A 13,432-nucleotide genomic window follows, 5' to 3' on the forward strand; every position below is an offset into this window, starting at 1 on the left:
TTCTTTTTCTGGAGTGATGCAAATGTTCTAAAAATGATCATGGTGATGAATACACAACTCTATGATGATATTTTAAGGCACTGATTGTACACTATATATGGACTGTATGTGTATAAAGACTTGTCAGTAAATATATTTAAAAAAACAACAATGCCTTCTTATCCATAAATACTTTATATATGCCTAGTATGCAAAGATCTTTAATCAACATCAATTTTTAAATCTCACATCAACACAGCATGAAGTCATTTGTCAGTAAAAAGTCCTCATTTCACTGATGAGAAAACTGAGGCTACCTATCTTATCCTAGATAACACAATTGAATGTGAACAATTTGAACTAGAACCCAGGCAGGGTCCTCTGACTCTGGCTCTTTTGTTTTTCCTTAATTCTTCAAGATGTGAAAATTTATCGTACAAAAAAAGCAAATATGTTTAGGACATGCTGGTGCCTCTATTGCAGAACTTACAAGAGACTTCAGTATGCCAATTGTTACCTTCCAAAGCCCCCTTGGCCAAAGAGCTCTTCTGGAAGCATCTCAGGGAACCAGTGGTCCTCAGACACATTGTGAGGACTGTTCTCTGTGCCATGCTGCCTCGTTCTGGCAGTGATACCCACTTAGAATGTTCTTCCTCTTTGGGATAACTCCTCTTTCTTCAATGGTTGGACCCAGATGGAGAGTATCTTCTGAGGGGGAAGCACTGTGGGAGGACCAGACTAGGCCAGACAGGGCCTAGGGTAGGAGCATAGGACCGGGGCTGCATTGGCCTTCGGGGAGGTCTTGAGGCCTCTGTATGGCTGCACTAAGCTCTCCAGGTATGGAGGTGAGATGGGGTGTGATGTAGGTATTGGCAGCTGTGGATACAAAAGGCAAGGAGAGGCAACTGCCAAGAATGCCATTTACTTAGAGACAGGACAGGATGAAAAGAACCTGGTCCCCGCACATTTCACAGTAAAGGTACATACCTGACTTAGGTTGTCACAATAAATGTGGTATTAGGTGCTAAGTTGTGATACATAAGACCACAGAAACTGCAATGCTACTCGACAACAAATAAGTTGACAGGCCAATAGAGACAATCAAGTTCTTTTCACAGAAAGTATGGGCAACAGGACATCCATATTGATAAGATTTTTAAAAACAATCAAAGAAGATGTTCTCTTTCAGCCTGTTGATAAAAATAAAGGTTTAACAGAAATCTCTATGTCCTGAACCAAAAGGTAGAGCATAATATCTGAATAGGGATTTATGCCCTTTCTACTTATTTATTTTTTTTATTTTCTGTGTGCCAGTGGCAATCTAAAAGATGTTATTTATATACCAAAATACCAGGATGTTTGGTACTCTGATAGTTTTTGTGAGGACAAAGAGGCAGAATATTTGAAATTAGGGCTGCCCCAGAAAACTGGGACACATGATTATCTTCATTAAATTAAATCACTTTAAATCATGTGGGTATACACCTGGATTGCTCAATGAACTAGTTGATTAAATTTCAAGGACTGTCAAGTTGTGAATGTAGGCATGGAGACAGGGTGAAGGAAACAGCTTGGGAAGGATTTCCAGGCCAGGCCAGAGAAAGCAAGCAAAGCTATAAAGGGAGGAAATGTATTAGTCCCAGTTCACATTTGAAGGCTAGTGGTCAAGCAACCCAGTAGCCAGAACCCAAGGGAGCAGTCAGTGGTTGTCACCCAAGGTGTGGCCAGCCTAGGCCCCAACCCAGCAACAAGGGAGCAAGAAGGAGCTTAAGTGGAAAGAAAATGACCTGGCAAACAAATCTAACACTCAAGGAGAAAGAGAGGTATGGCTGACACTGAAATCTCATGCAATCTTAAGTGGCATGAAGTAATGGAAAGAGATTGGTTTTGGAGACTGGCTGTGTCAGTTACTAGCTGGTGACCATAGAAAATCACTTAACAGGGTAATGATAAACCCCATTTACCAGAGCTAGTCCTGGTTTATATCTCTAGTTTTTTAAAGAGGGAATTTTATTCTTAAAAATGGTTTTTGAATAGAAATTATTTTAAAAGTCCAAAAATACAATAAAACCAAAATTTCAAGATAAATACATGATTATGTCATAAGTTTTACTACCCCCTTTCACTCTTGTTGTCCTACTTTGAGCAACTTCATCTGGAACATAATAAAACGGGTTCTTATTCAAGATTTAATGATTCATGTAACCCAGCTGAATAGTTATAATTCTCTCTTTCATGTTCATTCCCTTCTTTAGCTTTCTTAGAAAACTGTGTCTGGGGGAAGAGAGAAAATGTGGTCTCAGCCCTGCTTTGCCCACAAAAGAGGAGTATGGTGAACTAATGTCTGTGTGCTGCACTGAGTTCCCCCTAAATCACCATCCCCTCCACACCCATTGGCTGTCCTCACTTCTGCTTGAGTTCAAGAAGATAAAAAAAGTTCCTGGGGGCAGAGATGAAATGCAGCCAGCCCTTCTTACAAATTCACCTAATCCTGAGGCTGGGTTCACTTAATCCAATGCCAGATCTTTGACGTTCTTTTGCTCCTGTCCTACCAGATGCCACACCCATGGGCAGCCTGGGTTCAGAGGGAGTGAGTGCACTCTGAACCTCGCCTGATCCCTGAGATGGCGCTATCCTTCAGTCAGGAGATCGATACAATGCAGAATACATTGTACCTGCATTGCTAGTCCTGAGGGTCATCAAGAAGAATAAGGCACGGTCCTTGTATCCAGAAAGGGCTTGCCTTCCCCTGGGATCTCCGTAGCTATCTTCAGTCCACCTCTCAGCCTCAGCAATGCCACCCAGCTGCAGGCTGATGTTAGGGACGACAGAGCAAAAGCCGCACAAGGATATCACTTGTGCCCTGGATACTCCTGGAGGCATATCCTGCCCATTTGCCCATCAGCTCCGACTCCTCGGTCAGATTACTGACCACCACACAGTGACCCCAGATATAGGACAGGACTCCAAGCTGTGGCTGAGAGTGCAGGACACAGTCTCCAGGGACAGGAGATTTTTATTTAAATCATTTCTTCACAATGCTGCAGGAACAATTCAATTTAAAATCCTTCCAAATCCCAGATGACTAGAGGAAGACAAACCCATTAGCTGCGCTTTGAAATTAGTAAGAAACATCCCAAGATGTGTGTTTGATAGATGAGGGTGGAAAAACCCTCTCTGTGGACTGGGCAATTAGAGTACCAGAAGATTATTCATGAGCCATTCTGAAAATACTGCCCTTGGAAGCCTCGGAGAGTGATAATTCATGTGACAGGACAGAGCAGGCCTTCAGGAACAGAATGGCCCCAGTGGAGCTAGCATTTCCTCTCACAAGAGACGGAAGTGAGGTCTGCCTCTGTCCAGAGGCTGTTTTAGAGGAAGTGAGGGAACACTTCCAGATGATGGCCCGTCCCAGCTTTCACTCAGCGCAAACAAAGCTCCAGAAAGAGAACTCTGGGGTTGGGGTTCAGCCAAGGGAGAGGGAGCTCTCCCACACTGGCAATGGGTCCTCAGTGATGTGGACTGGCCTGCAATACAGGCCTCTGACCACTCATGGCTGAAAGCAGAGCTCAGGGAAAAGTTTCAGGAGCAAAACAGAGGACTTCTTCACTCTCACTTGAGCTACTTTTTGCTTTGAAATCTCCACATCAGATTCTAATTTTCCTAGCCTTTGCCTTCCTAGGTACATTTCAGTTCCACCAACGTCGTAATTGAACTGGAGCTGGTGAGAGTATTTTAGATGTCTCCCCTCCACTGGCTCATGGAATACGGGCTTACTCTGCTGCCACAGACTCAGTCTCCATGTGAGAACCTATTAAACCGAACTTCCCCTACCCCAGGGGGATTGGCCCACGCTTCATAGCAGAGCTATTCCTCCAATGAACCACGGCCCATTTTCCTGGGACCATGATATTCTGCCTTGTCTTGGCCAGCCCTCTCCTTCAGGGGACTGGCCCTGAGTCCTAACCCTGTAGCCACAGCCTCAGGTCCTGCTCAAATGAACAAGTCACTCAACAACCAGAGGAAAATGTCACTACCACCTGGAAATCCTGTGGGCATACACTGCCACAGCTCAGACCCTCTGATACCACTATGCCATGCCCCGTAGCTGCCATGACTTGAACCCCAGTGCCTCCTTCAGGCCAGACTTACACCTGGAGGCAGTCTGGTTTTGGTTCATTCTTCCTAGCCTGGCCCACCGAGGTCCCACAATCTGGTTCTTGACCATTTCTCTAGTGTCCTGTCCTACTGTTCCCTCCTCACTCCTTGTGTTCTAGGACTAAAGAAGTACTGCAGTTTCCTGAGTATGCCATACTGTTTTGTTCCTCCACTTCCTTTCACCCCTTTTCTCTGTCCCATTCAGCTCAGGTGTCACCTCCTACATGAAGCCTCTTCTCTAATTCTCCCTAAGCTCTATAGAATTGACACACACACCCCCTCCTCCAAATGACTGCACTGGACTATGCTTTCGCATTTCAACCAGTCTCTCTACTTAAGTTGTGAGCTCCTAGTGAACAGGCACTGGTCTAGTTCATCTCTTTTTTCTTAACAACTCGTACAAGGTAAGGCACTCAGTATTGAGTTGCTTTCTTCTTTTGTTCTCTCTTTAGTGTTCCTTGGTGGGTAATCTGGAGCCTGGTGAACAATCCAGAAGCACATACAGAACAGGGATTTGGGTCAAGGCCAACCAGGCAGCCAAGCATCAGGAGGATGCCTTTGCCAGTTGTAATTACTCAAAAGCACAGAAGTTAGTGCCGGGTCCACGGAAGAAAACCCTGGGTGGTTGGCTGAAGCATGAGCAATAAACCCAGTTCTGCCATAAACACTTCCCCTGGGAGTACTTTACACACTCCTGGCCAGGTCAGAAGTTAATCTCAGCTTATTCTGTCTGAGGTCTGCACACCTGTCCTCCTGTCTCCTGTGGGGACAGATTTGACAGAATCACCCTTCAAACACCTTAATACTGTCCAACCAATTGAGTGTGCTCACATGCTCCTGTGGTCATCAGGATGGTTTAGGACAGCTCACCTGGAGGACAAGCCAAGGGCTTTGACCCTGACTGTATCATGGGAGCTCCAAAAAGCCCCCCCCCCCGCCCAATTACATCAGAATGGGCGTGGGGGTTGGCATCGATATTTCTGAGAAATCCCCATGGGGGCTTTGATATCTTTGCAGGCCAGGACCCCTGAATTAGGATGATGCTCTCCTTAAACACATTTCCCACCACCAGGATTTGACAATCCAGCTCTAACTGGACTCTCTGAAATGCAGATGAGACAGAAAATACTGCCACAAAATTTGAAATTTGCACCTGATAGAGGCCATGGAGGTCTGTGCCATGACAGTCGATCCTATATTGGCAAAAGAAGTGTACCGAAGAAGTGTTCACTCAAAGGCTCCTAAATGTTCAGGACTTCTGTTTAGCATGGAGGAAAACACTGCATTATTCCATGATGAAGATTGCCAAAGAAATGAATTACATTCACACCCAAGAAAATCAATGACTGAGAATCCTCATATTTGTGTGAGACATTTTTTATGGAGGGAGAAGTAAAAGAGTTATTCATTTTTTATCAATACAGTCAGTCCTCTATGAAACTAGATTTCCCAGTGTTCCTGGGGTCCCCGAGAAGAGGGCTTTTGATTGTTTAAGTCTAAAGGCTTGGTGCGGTCCTCTTATGGGTCATTCTGCCAAGTGGCTGAACACAACACAGCCCCAGAGAGACTGCCAGCCCACTCCTTCTGTAGAGACAATAGCACAGCTTCCTACTTATCACTGCACATATTGAGCTGCCCTAGGTTAGTTTATTTACCAAAGCCATTCACAGCCCTTAGAGCTTCAAGAATTTCTCCACAATAACACACTTTGCTGTCCCCAGCGTCACCTCTCTTTAGCAGCCCACTGTGTGCCGAAGGCATCAGCGGGTAATTTCAGACTCTATGCTGAAAAGAAGAAAAGTGCCAAGTTCAAGCAGGCATTATGATTATGATTATTGCTGCTTCCACAGGAAAATGGTCCCTATGTGAGGGTCAGCTCACATTCAGCATCTCTGTGGTGTGTCTTCCTTGCATCAAAACGCTGCTTCTCTGATTCATGAAGAAAAGAACTGGAGAAGGTGGAGTTAGATTTAAATGGAGAGAAAATTAATGAAGTAATTTCTCTGAGGAGTTGCAACCTTATTCCTTATTATTTCCCATCTCCATTGGCTCACCTCCTGCACAAACGGCAGAACCCTGAGTGAGACAATTAAACTTTCTCATCCTGGGATTCTTGTCTGTCAAATGAGGAAATGAATATTTGTTGTAACTGCCTAGTGGGGGCAGATGTAACGAGACAAGGCATTTGGAATTGCTTTTGAAGACGTAAAAGAAACACTATAGAAACATAATGCTTCATCATCATTGACTTCATCATTGCCTGTGGATGTAGCTTCACATAAATCATGTTTCTCTTCAAATGAAAATCGTCCCATTTCAACGTACCAAGAAATGAGAGATTCATAAAATCTCTACCTTCCTGGAGTTCTCCATCTAGAAGTGAGCTCTATATACAAGCAAATAATTGCCATAGAGATATATGAATGGCAGGAGAGCATGGAGAAAAGTGTGGTTGATCCTGCCAGGAAATTCAGGACAGGATTTACAGAAGAGGTGAGAATTGAGCTATCTCTTAAAGCAGAAAGATGATATTTTTTATTTAGATTAAGTTATTTATGATGGAATTGAAGGCCACTAAAGGAGGGTTTAAGATGGAAGGCATGGGTGGGGTCATGAAAGAACTAGAAAATTGAGGTCAAGGTTTAAAAACCACAAGTCTGTCATTACAATGATAGTAGAATGCCATGAAATGGGTTCTCAAATTATCAGCAGAGGCTACCAGCAACCACTCTCTCCACTCCTCTTAGAGTGCTGTGCTTACCTATCAGTAATTGGAAGGAATGCCTCATGTTTTTTTAGCACTTTTCAAAGGACAGACATTTGTATCAATTGCTCCTTAAATTTCCCTCCCTCCACCAATATCAAAACAACTTACAAAGGATACAGATTTATCCCAGAACAAATCATCACATTTGTCAAACAAATCCAAGTTTATTAGGACTGATGTTGCAAATAATTTCCTAATTATGTAAATGAATCAAATCTCTTTTTAATTAATCTCTAGGCTTTACTTGCCTTACAAGAATAAAATATGCTTTTATTTATTATGGGGTTACTATTTTCAACAAATGCCATGAAGGGGAACATTGACAATTATTAGATACAGCAAAATCAATTCATCTGACAAGGTCAATGGTTCAGTGGCCCTTGTAGGAATCCCATGGAATCCAACAAACATCCCTTCCAACTCATGAAGTATGGCAACCTTAAGGCAGTAGGATTAATGAAAGGGTGATACTGTAACAAATCAACTAACCATCGTCAGTATGCTCAGCTCTGAGGTAAGTCTTCCACTTTGTGTAAAAGTAGTTCTCACTTTATGATTTCCCCCACAAAATAGGAACTATTGGGTTCTATCTTTGTTACCCTGATCGTTAGCGTTCCCGTTGCTTATCATTCCTCCCTGCATCTCATACAGCCCTTATGTAATCATTTTTCCTCTTCCAAGAGCTACATTTTCTAGAAGTTCCCTAAGTGAAGGTCTGTTGGCAGTCAAATCTGTCTTTTTTAGTTCTGTTGTGTTCGCCCAATATTTTTTCTCTCATTCCCTCAGTTTATAATTCTAGGTTAAGAGTTATTTCCTTTTCAGAGCATCAGTGCTATCATCCCTCTACTATTATCCATTTTCCATCACTGACTTGCAATTTTACTGTTGAAAACTTTTCTCTGTCTAACTGACAGTCCCATGTAGGTGATCTATATTTTCATCCTGAATGTTTTGGGGATCTTCTCTTTATCTTTGGCCCGTAATTATACTATGATGTGTTTAGGTGTGAATTTCTTTACTTATCCAATTAAAGTACTTTAATTCTGAATCAAAGGATTTGTGTCTTTCGTGGAAATTGTTCATCCATTGTATCTCCTAGAGCTTTGCTTTAGACCTTCTAACTCCAGCCTCCATGTGTCTTAACATCTCTGTAATTTTCATGTGTTTTCCCTCTGTACTGAATTTTGTGTATTTCCTTCAGTTTCAGTTCACTAATTTTCATTTTGGCTTTGTCTAATGTGTTCCTGAGTATCAAAGAAATTGGAAGTTAGGGTCATTGAGGTTTTTTTTCTTTTATATTGATTTACAACTCATGTATGGTTAAGGCACAAGTCTTAAGTGTACAGCTTGATGAATTTTTACGTGTCCAACTTCATGTAGCCACCATCCATATCAAGATAAAGAACGTTTCCAGCATCACAGCCTGCTCCTTCATGCCCCTTCCTAATCAGCATCTCCCCCAAGAAGAGGTAACCATTATTCTGACAGCAATTATAGATTAGTTTTACCTGGTTTGAACTTCCTATACAAGTAATCATATAGCATGCATTCTTTTGTATCTGGGGTCTTTTGCTTTATCTTATGACTATATGATTTATGCATGGTGTTGCCTTAGCAGTAGTTTGTTATTTTTCATTGCACTGTAATATTCCATTGTACAACTATACCAAATGTAGTAATCCATTCTGTTGTTGATAATTTTTTACACTGTTTTAGTTTAGGATTATTATTTCATTGAATTTTTATTTTTAATTATAACTTTTTTTTTATTTTCCAGACATTTTATACAGTACTCTTTTGAATGTCTCAGGTCATTTTTTTTTGTCTTTGATCCTTATTTATATATTCTTTTTCTTCTTTTATTTTTTTAAACAAGCAAAACACTTTAAATCCTGAGGTCATCATGGCTCTGGCGCTAGTCTCTGATGACTCTCAGTCCTGATGCTGTGTTCCCTTGTATGCTTTATGATTTCTGTTTATGGTAGTATCATGTTCACTGGGACTCAATCAGTAGGAATGCTTTGCAAAATGGCTTGAAAGTATAAATGCAGAATCCAGAGAGGATCTGTATTCACTCCTGCTAAGTCTGTTTTAACTGAAATTCTCAGCTTATAGTTATTCAGACCATGCAAACAGTATGAATTCAGGCCCCAAACTCATGTGAAAGCTGCTGTATTACCACATTTTCCACCCATCAACAGTCAATCTGAATCAAAGTTTCTTTTCTGTCTGCCTCCATGAAGTGAATATTTTTTTCTATTGGACCTTTTCCTTGAGGATGTCTCACTTCATGGGTCCCAGCTTTCCTTATGGGTCCCCAGTTGGCATCCTCACCCACACAAGTCTTTCTGCCTACCTCCCTTGTACACAGACACAGCCACTAAAACCAGAGCTCTTGACCATCTAGAATTTGTTGGTAATTTGCACTAGACTCTTTGGACTCCTGCTCCTGTCCCATTATTGGCCTTGGAGAATTTTCTTTACTTTCCTATCATAGCATGCTTTTATTTAGAAACATCATGTTTTCAACATTTTATTGATTGTTTTTTAATATTTTAGGTATTTTGTCAAACATATTTAGATAGTTTTCAAACTATCTAATCCACCATATCACCAGACATAGTAGTCCATTTGAACTTCCTAATCCTCAGGAAGGATTTTCAAGAAGTCAGCTAAAATGACTTTCAGTGTCCATCTTCTTAGCAGCCTATACATCACCTTCCTGATCTCTTGCCCTGCCTCACACACAAAAATTAATCCTTCTCTTTTAGGTTGTCCTTGGCGTCTTTATCACATGATGCTATTTTGACTTACATGCTTGCCTACTTAACTGAGTTCTACCAAGTCCTCAGCTACCAGAGGTCAGAACTGCCAGAACCTGGCATAGAAAAAGCTCCATAAATGCCTATCGGAATTAACTGACCATATATGATCTAACATCAAGTTCCTAGTGAACTAAAACCTGGAATTTTCAAGCCCTCAAATAAAAATATCTATGGAAAGTATAAGAAAACCACATACACAAAAGAGGCCTCTCCACACCAGGCCTATGACATCAAAGGAAATCATTGAAGGCCAAACTTCAGAATTTTAATATCCACAGCAGCAGCAGCAGCCCTGGTAAGCCAGGCTGAGTAATAACAGATATAACCATCTCACTCCCTTCTAATCTGATCATAACATTTTTGCTTTGAGCCCCAGATTTCCAGGTATAAAAATGTTAGCACACTGTTTCTTAATTTTCCCTGTTTTGGTGGATTTTGTTATTATACTGATATTTATATTGAAATTATAGAAGAAAATAAGCACTTTTTAAACATTATTTTCACCAGACCATTATTGTAATTTCCCAGGACAACCACCGTTGATTAATGGATTGTAGCATTATGTGCATGCAGCCTGATTCCAGATACCAACATCCTCAGCTGTCCTACAGCATTTTCTTTCTTCATGAAATAAAATAGGACATAACATACACTCGAGCAAAAATTAAACCATGAAAACTACTGATATGGTAACTAAATTGAATGTTCAAGTCTAAAGCATATTACCAGCACGTTTGTGTGATAATATCACCATGATCAGATTTCAGGAATAAACAAGATCAACTTAGTAACCCTTTGGACTGACAGTGATAAGAGAGGGCTACAGATTCCCTTTGCCAAGGTATTTTAAGGGCTGTATAAATTCTAATGGATATAGCAGCTATTTCTCTAGGCCATACCAGCCTCGGGACACAGTGAAGGTACAAGTTAAAAATAATTCAGTCATTTCATAGCTCAGCCCTCACCGGCCATAGTATGCTAACTCTGACAAGTGCCTCCGTCAGATTCAAGGGCTGGGAGTGGGTTCAGGGGAGGGGATAACTTGGGAGTATGTGGTCCCTGATGTTTCACGTCATCTTCTGGTACCACTTGGTACCACAGTCCCATCAAGAGACTTTCTAATTGCCCTCAGGTACTCTGCATACTTAGTGCCACGCTACAAGATGTCCTCCTTGAGCATCCTCCCAAGCCTGTGACAACACCATTCTGTACAGTCTGTGTGGCTGACTTTCCAAAGCGTGTATGGTAGATTGCGGTGGTAATACACCTGAATTTTTCATGTACTCTGGATCTACACACTGGGATAGTCCCCTCCCACACTGGATGTGGGCTTACCCATGGAACTTGCTTTGGCCATTGAGAACAATAGCACACATGACAAATGCAGAGACTTAAAAAGTACCTGCATATTGAGATTTGTCCTTTCTCTTGTGGTTCATGGAACTCTTCCACTGCCATATGAACAAGCCCAGGCTAGCATCCTAGAAAATGAGAGCACAAAGAACTGGAAATGAGTAACTCCATGAGAGCATCCTCTTCAACTAACTAGATCCAGCAGCTATGGCAGTTGATTTCAGACACCAAAAGAGGAATCACCTAGGTGAGCCCAGTCCAATTTGGCAACCCAGAGAATCACAAACTAAATAAATGGCTGAGGTTTTAAGTCACTAGGTTTTAGGGTAGTTTGTTATATAGCAAAAGTTAACTTACATAACCTTTCATAAAAATATGAAAAATAAAATGTTTTCATGGAATGGCTGATAAAGGAAAGTACATAAAGTAAACCATGATGACTTAAGCAAGAAGTTTCAGGCCCTTTAAGAGGTAAACAAAGAAACAAAGAAACCCCGAGATTACTGTTATCGTTTTTTTTCTGGTATAATCTCACGAAGTTGTTACAAAGCCCACTTATTCCAAATATCTCCTTCACCAGTGACCCAAGATATCAATCTCCGACCCACATCATATCTTGCTGAAACTTCCAAGCAATGTAGTGTAAAGGAAGACTGTGTAGCATAGAAGGAAGAGATTAGAATTAGACTTTGGAACGCACGTTGGAATCCTCAATTACATCATTTGTAAATCAGGGAGATAATAGTACCTATCTCATAGAACTATTGTTGCAAAGACTAAATAATGCATGTGAAGTGTTTGGTGCATGACTGACATATATAAATGTTCCAAAAATATTAACTCATCTTATTAGACATATAGTAAAGAGTTAATAAATAAAAATAATAAGCTACCATTTATTGCTTACTTCCGTGTAAAAGGGGCTATGCTAAATGCCCCATGTACATTATCCATGTAAATTTTATACTATCATTGTGGGGTAGTTATTGTGTTCCCATTTTAGAGATAAGGAAACTGAGAACCAGGGAGATTAAATAACTTGCCTGGTGTTATACAACGGGTAAGAGACAGATGCTGCCTCCCATCCTTGCCTAGTGGTTAAGATCTAAATTCTAATCTGTGAACACAGAGAATTAAAGTCCCACTCTCTGGAATCGCATTTATAAAGGTTTTTCAAAATTTCACCCCATCCTGCTTTTTCACCTTATGTCATGGTCAGGTTCATGTGTCAACTTGGCCAAGTGGTGGTACCTGTTCGTCTGGTTGGGCAAGTGCTGGCCTGTCTGTTGCAATAAGGACATTTCACAGAATTAAATCATGATCATGTCAGCTGCATCCACAGCTGATTCCAGTTGTAATCAGCCAAGGGGAGTGTCTCCCGCAATGAGTGATGCTTAATCTAACTACTGGAAGCCTTGTAAGGAGGATTCAGAAGAGACAGGCTCTCTTCCTGCTTTTGCCGGAGAACCTCTCCTGTGGAGTATGTCCAGACCCTCCACTGGAATTGTCAGCTTCACAGCCTGCCCTACAGATTTTGAACTCTGCATTTCCACGGTTATGTAAGGTACTTTAATAAATTTTATATCTGCTAGTGTTTTCTGTTGATTCTGTTTCTCTAGAGAACCCTAACAAATACAACTTGGTACCAGGAGTGGTTCTTAAGAAACAGAATCTTAAACATGGGTTTTTATGAATAGTTTTCTACTCTGACTGGACTCAAAGGCACTAAGGACTCTGATTCCCATAATCAGAATGACACTCCCAATCCATGGAGTGAGTTGGCAAAAGAGATAGTCAAAATACCACCATTCAATTCTCCGAATGCTTCACTTATACGAAGTTAGGCTCTGGGGGATAAAGTTTTTGACACCTTTATGGAGTTTTGTGGAAATAAGAGATATAGAAATGTTGGCTGGTTGTTGTTAGAGACACTGCATACATTAAGGAGTGACAGGGATGGGCTTAAGGCTTCAAATGAGAAGCTTAAGCACCCTCTGACAGATGTAGACGTTTCTGTGACTATCCTGAAGGCAAATCTTATTTCTGTAGCCATAGACTTGAGAGCCCTGAAAATCAGACTCAGAATCTTATTGTTAGAGTAGCACCATTACAACATAAACTGAAATCTCAATGTTGCATGGTGTCTGCCATTAAAGTGAGGGCATTGATTGGAAAGGAGTGGGACCCTGAAAAATGGGATGGTGATATATGGATTGATAATGATGTCAGGGGTGAGATTGAAACCCTAGGTCATGCTGAGTCTTCTCTAGATAACCCTGTAATAGTCTGCCCTGAGGACATAGCTGCCCCACCTCCAGCCTGCCTTGAGAAGTTGGCCACCCAACCTCCT

General features: G+C 41.3%; 1 long non-coding RNA gene across 1 annotated transcript in view; it reads right to left on the reverse strand.

Annotated features, from left to right (window-relative positions):
• Nucleotides 1-13,432, reverse strand: part of LOC143655189 (uncharacterized) — a 67,142-nt gene that overhangs the window by 20,261 nt on the left and 33,449 nt on the right. The window contains exon 2 of the long non-coding RNA XR_013162098.1: nucleotides 11,132-11,210. This is a non-coding gene — a long non-coding RNA (uncharacterized LOC143655189). The remainder of the gene's footprint in view (nucleotides 1-11,131; nucleotides 11,211-13,432) is intronic.

The sequence above is a fragment of the Tamandua tetradactyla genome, chromosome 14 (assembly GCF_023851605.1).
Source record: "Tamandua tetradactyla isolate mTamTet1 chromosome 14, mTamTet1.pri, whole genome shotgun sequence".
NCBI classification, from domain to species: Eukaryota; Metazoa; Chordata; class Mammalia; order Pilosa; family Myrmecophagidae; genus Tamandua; species Tamandua tetradactyla.